The sequence below is a fragment of the Lactuca serriola genome, chromosome 9 (genome assembly GCF_051521515.1).
Source record: "Lactuca serriola cultivar US96UC23 chromosome 9, Lser_US96UC23_V15, whole genome shotgun sequence".
Taxonomy (NCBI): Eukaryota; Viridiplantae; Streptophyta; class Magnoliopsida; order Asterales; family Asteraceae; genus Lactuca; species Lactuca serriola.
Window position 1 is genome coordinate 94,378,575 of NC_136416.1, and position 7,110 is coordinate 94,385,684.

Here is a 7,110-nt window from a genome sequence, read left to right on the forward strand (position 1 = left end):
CAAGGTTTTTTTTGACAAATTTGGTTAGTTTACATTTCATTTATTGTTAATTGGTCATTGTTTCAAGGTTTTGATTATGTAGATTATGAAATTAGGATCCAATTGACATATGTTTATTGATTATAAAATTACTTTTCAATGCAGTTAGATATGGAATCAAGGGAAGAACAACCATTGCAAGCACAATCTCAAGCTCAATCCCATTCTTCGGTTCAATCAAATGTACGAACAAAGACGGATATAGCATGGGAACATGTTACTCAAGTCGTTGACGAGAAAGGGAAAAAGGCATAGATATGTAACTTTTGTCAAAAAGTTATAGGTGGTCGTGGAATAAACAGGGTTAAGAAACATCCTGCTGGTATTAAAGGTGAGGTAGTAACATGCCCAAAAGTTAGTCCAGAAGTGCGGTTTACAATGCAAGGAAAGTTGAAAGAGACTGCCCAAAAAGAAAAAGAAAAACGTACCACTAGTGTTACTATCTTGGATGATGATGAAGAGATGGAGGAAATAGAAATGTCAACTGTGAAAAAGGGTAAAAGGAAATCTACTTCAAACTTGCATCTATTTTTTACAAAAGGTATAAATGATCCTTCCCAACCCACTATCAAATCTGCAATGCAAAGTAAGGCAAAAATACATGATGTGGATTTAGCTATTGATATGTGGTTTTATGATGCATGTATACCTATGAATGCATGTATACCTATGAATGCTTGCAACTCTCCTTTTTTCAAATTTAAATAAATTTTTTGGTTTAACATTTATATTTAATTTTTTGTATTATCGAACTCGTATGTTATTCATTCTCACAACTAGTTACTCAATACACTTTAAAACAATTTGATGCGTGAGAAATACGGAATTAGTGTGGGACACGTAACTGATCGTAGATGGCATGCTACACTACTATATATAAGTGGAGTTCATTCTAAATTTCTTATCTTTCACATCCATAGCATTTCCTTGGTGAAACTATTTACATTTCCTCTTAACTAATTAAGGTTTTAGATACTGGTAATTTCTCCCACTCTCGCTAAATCTCTTTTTGAACCTGTTGTTATGATTAATGGTTTATATGGGTTCAATCATTGGTCTAATTTGATGTGTATATGGTATTGTTATTGACAGATTCGAAGACATGGGTCGGTGGAAGGTACCCATGGAACACATCAACAACAGCAAGAAACGCAATCTCACATTCCAAACAAGAAAAAATGGCATCATCAAGAAAGCCCTCGAACTCTCAACCCTCTGTGACGTGAATGTATCCATGATCATCCGTACTGATCATCAAGAACCAGAGATCTTCCCTCCTGATCCTCATAAATTCACCAGTCTGACCGAACTTTACAAACGAAATCGCATTATGGATGCGGGGAAAATTCGGTATTATACTTTAGCAGATTTCTTTAAAGAGAAGACGATGAAGGTTGAAGAAGAACTCGCTATGGCCAAGAAGAAGAACTTGGAAGCCAAATACCCTACGTGGTTTGATTTCCTAAACAACTATAAGGAAGTGGAATTACGAGAACTTGCATTAAAGTTGGAGAGTAAAATCAATGATCTTAAAAACAAAGTTGAATCGCTCAAGGACATCTCCAAGATTCATAATCAAGACAATTACACAATCTACCCTACTACTACTACTGAGGTTAATGCCGACAGTTCTTCCATGATGCCATCTTCAAACCTTTGCGGAGGGGATTACGATGACCTTAGCCTTGACCATGAAGAGTTCATAGGTGATGAAAATAATGACTGCTACCCTCAGGAGAACTTCACTCTTCCACCTTATTTTTCACCAGAGAAACTAGAGCGACATGAACCAACATCGGGTGATGAACCGAACAAGTTGATCATGCAAGCATCAAACCCATATTCCATGATGAAGCTGCCATCAAGTGAAGATTATAACTACTACTACAAACAGAATCAAGAACATAACCCAATCTACCCGACTACTGTTCCTAATGTTCAGATTTCTACAATCATGCCACCTTTAAATCATTGCCCGAGGGCCGAAGAGCTTGGCTTTGACCCTATAGAGCCATTGTATGATCAAAATAGCGGCAACTACCATCATGAGAACATGAGTTTTCAACCTTCCTTTTCGCCGGAATCACTCATGCCACCTTTCAACCATTGCCCGAGGGATGACGATGAGCTTCGCTTTGACCCTACACAGCTATTGAATGAGCTTGGCTTTTCACCGGATATACTGTCACTATATAGTGATCAAAATAACATGATCATGCATCCATCAGAGCTTGATTCAATAATGAAACTAATAACTAGCGAAGATGATAGCGACCACTGTGATCATGAGAGCTTCAATCTTCAAAACGATTAGATCACCACACATCCACTTACATAGTTCTAGATGTATCTTTATTAGAGTGATTACATTCCAAGCCTACCTTGGTAAGTGTTTAGTTGTATAGTCCACCGTCTCCCTTTTTTTATAGAAGGTTTGAGTTCTGCCACAATAAAACTTATAGTTTATTATGCATTATAAATTGCTATCAAATTTTAGCATCTTTATATCCATAATGTATGAGTATGTTGATTGAAAACCGAGCCAGAATGTAAATCAATTGTCATGACCATGTGCAAACAAAGTGTATCTATTTATATTTAATCCGTTTTGGTTAGTTTGGAACTTATTATATGTCATTTTTTTTAGTGTCAGATAATATGATTAAATTTCTAGAGGCTTTACGTAGCCAATTCTTTTGTGAAACGAATTTAGGGGAAAGAAAGATTTCTTAGATAAGTTGGAGGAATTTTATGAGGAAAGAAGAATGTGGTATTGGAGTAGCTAGGCAACTTGTATTCTTTCAACCGTGTTCTCGTATACAAATTGAAGTGGCTTTATTTGCATAACGATAAGGAATTGGAAACATGCATGCTTCAATTCTCTCAGAATTTGTTTGGCGAACAAATTGAATAAAATCCTTTTAATGGATAATCAACAAACTACATAGAACAAATGAAAATTTCTTTTTTGCCAATTTATGACCTTAATCCTAATATAATCTCAGTAGAAGTTTATATGTGATTAAGAATCTGGATACAAATGAGTTGATAAGAAGAGTTGTTAACTTTACTAGAATAGTGACATGCTCCAATAATAGCAGCAGATTTAGGTGGTGAAAAGTTAAGGGTAGATCATTAAGGAAACCAAAATTAAATGTGGAAAACTTAATCTATATGTCAAAAAAATTTGGTAAAATTTAAATGGAAAAGTTAATTAACATTTTACATATAAAAAAAAATTGGTAAAATTAAGGATGAATTTCATACACTACAAGAAACCATGCCATTAGCGGCGACACAATTACCAGCGACATAAGGTTTTAGCGGCGATTCTACCGTTTGTCGCCAGTAAAACCCTATGTCGCCGCTAAAGACATTCCACCCGAATCCGCGTTATCCCCTTCTGATACACCCAGCCGTTCGATCGAGTATCTTATCCAACGGTTGGGGTGTTTTATCCGCACATAACCAATACTGGCAACATTTTGTCGCCGCTAAAAGTCGAAAATGTTGCCGCTAATAGTGGTCTAAAAAAAGACGCGGTATCCTTCCCTCCAGATAGTCGCCGCTATTAACATTTGTCGCCGCTAAAACCTAAATAGTCGATGCTAAAAGTATCGCTACTATAGGCTATCGCAGATTAATAGACACAAAAACATACACATTCTTTTCTTTTGCTTCCTCTCTTCCATCAAACGTTGCTGCTTCCTTCTTGCCCCATTCTTTGCGTTCGTTTCCGACGATTTCAACAAGAACTCTCACCACATTGTGAGATCAGGGATCAAAGGTGTTTAGGGGCTTCAATTAAACGGGTTAACTCACGACTTCTACTTCCATCTTGGGAAAAAAGGTAACTTCAAGCTCTTATATCTCTTTGTCTTTCACTTTTAGCTTCGATTTCTAGCTCCATTTAACCACACTAAAACACACCTTAATTTAACCATCAGTTTTCATCAGAAAAGTTGAGTCTCATTCAATGACTCTTTTAAACACCTTAAACTTTTTAATTTTCAAAATTGTACAAGGTGAATTTTGTTCAGGTTTCTTCCTTTAAAATGCCTACTTGCACATCTCCATACGATTTGTCTACAATTTATGGTGATTTTTACAAAACTGTCTATCACTGTAGATACGAAATCGGACCAGTCTGTGAACATGGACGTTTTCACACAAGTTAGAGGTCACTAAAAATCATAATAAAATTTATGAACCAACTAGACATAATTTCTAAACTCTCAGAGTTTATAGAATTAGTTTTAGAGTCCGTTTTTCCTGTGATTTTTCTAAAACAGTGCAGATAGACTAAAAATTTTAGTCAACTGTTTACACTAGTAATAACACTTTGTAACATGTTGAGCAAAGTATATAACAATAAATTCCGAATGTTGAATGTATTTATTGTTAGTTTTCATACTAAACATAATTTGGTTATTTAAAATATGTACTCCATGCATTACACACACATACAAATGAACTATAAGAGGTATAATTATAGATTCTACAATACAAACACTTTGATAAACTATTATAGGTATAGTTTATGACACATTTACTCTACAAACTCACCACAAAAAAAGGATTTTACATTCACACAACACGTAAACTTGTTAACGTAAATTGTGAGATATTACTTTATTGTTCTCTTAGAGTACGGTTTAAAAATTCCTGTAAGTTATAACCAGAGTATCTTGTAGGGAGAACGTGATAATTGTATATAGATCTATATTGGGATTGACACCCCACACCTTACTGTTAGCTGCAGTAGGACCGGCAGGTCTACGTGTGACAAATGTCATAACACTCTAACGTCTGAATAACCTTGTAGCAGGTTCATCTAGTCATATTATGGTTATAACGACTCACATAGGGAGTTAACGAAACATAAGGTTTATAGGGAAACTCTACTTTAAAAATGGTTTTTTTTAAAAAAATAAAATAAAACTACATACATCATTACTATTATAAAACTCACTCATACATTTGGTCTTGGGATTTAAGGCTACATAACACATTATATGGAAAATATTGGATTTTTCTTGGTTATACAATACTGTTACAAGCGAGGTTTTCAAACTCTACTTTCAAAAGCTTATGAACTCACCAACTTAATTGTTGACACTTTTTCAAAACTATTTGTATTCTCAGGAAATCAATGAAACAGGTAATCAATAGCTTTTGAGGATGGGACGTTAAGACGTCAGACATTTCATTTTTATCATCATAATGTAATTGATTTTGAAACATGTAAACACAAACTATGATGTAACTTTTTCAATTATATTTATGATGGTTGTATTGCTTTGATCATTATTATACTCGTTGTTATGATACTATACATGAAGTCTGCCGCCCCCGGACATTTCTGTCATCCTTGGTTTGGGGGTGTGACATAATGGTATCAGAGCATTGTTTATAGTGAACTAAGTATATCGAACCACATAAGATATACAACTATAAATACATTGGGACTAAAAGTCTCTGATTTAACATTTTCAAAACAATTATACTTTTAGAAATGAAATAGTTTCTTATTAAAAAGTATGTGTACATACATATGAGCTAGTATAGTGTCATACCTAGGATAACACAAAAAGTATAATGAGGAGTTGGACACTACGAGTAGACCTTGGGATATGTAATTAGACTTGGGATGAATATAGCCTTATCAACTATATTTATCCGAAGTGTGACTAATGTATGCCGAGGTATGGTCGTAGTGAGCAACAAGCCTAAAAGCTTCCCATACAAGAAAAATTATTAAGAACCAAACATAACATTTGAAATACTATAGGAGTATTTTATATTAATGTAACTCAAGTGAAAACTAAACAGATTTTTATTAGTAGATCTATAATCACTAAGTGGATATACTAAAGTTATGTATAATATAGAGGTCATAGACTTAGAATTTGTGATCATTACTTTGCTTCCTTTTCCTTGTTTTGATGTGGTCTTAGGGCAAGGTCACTTATTCGAAGGTCTATCATTTCTTTTGTTGTATATAACTAATATGCACTATGTCATTATAGAAGTAACTACTGGGGATCAAACCCCTATAAGTAATTCTAGGAATATGACTATTATATGCCTCTCACATCTCCCCTTCTCGTACAGACGTCATGGCAGGATTTCATCTACCCGGAGACCCCTACTTTCCGAATCAAGGCAACGGTGGTTGGATTGAAGAAGACCCGGAAGAAGATCCCGAGGATAAACTTGAGCAAAACCCCGAGGAAGAAGAAGGAGTAGACGAGGAAGAATTTGAAGAAGAAATGGAGGGCGAAGAAGACGAGGAGGAGCCGGAGGAAGAACCGAAGGTGATCAAACCTCCTTACATAGCCAGGGTTCCTTCAAACCGATTTGGTTACAACGGACCTGAGCCCCGTTGGGCGACCGAAAGCGAAAGGTGGAGTCGCCAACAGCGACAACGGTCACCGTTTGGCGATCAGCGAGGTTACTACAACCTCAGCCACGGAGTACCGGCTGACAAGGCCCTCCCAATCGTGATCCAACAAATCACGAACTTGGGAAATCAGAATAGGGAAACGGCCAACCGTGTTCAGGAGTTGAGCGTCATTACAGAAGTTGCCAACGTGCGCACTCGCAACTTGGAAAGAGACCACTATCCCAGGGACGGACTCATAAAGGAACTTGCCACCGCACGGGCGGAGGCAAGGGAATCTCGAGAGAGATGCCTAGCTCTCGAGGAGAGAGTACTCATAGCAAAGCGACGACTAGCAGAGCTACAAGGAACATCGACTTCGTCTCAAGCACCACAGGGGGCAGATAGTCGTGACTAGAGTTCGTACTACTCACGAGACCTTGTATATTAGGTTTATGAGTATGCGTTCGTGCTACTCTTTCAACATGTAAGCTTAACCCTGCGACTTAGTAGTTGCACCTGTTGGAGGATTATTTGCTGTCAAAACTTTTCCTTGCATGGATATGATGTAGACTCGTATCGAGGTCGAATTTTCTCTAAAAACTATATGTACTAAAATTCATATCAATGTAATGGTCTTGTATGTCATTTCACTGGGAGCTCTACCGCTAAAAATTTATTTCAATGTT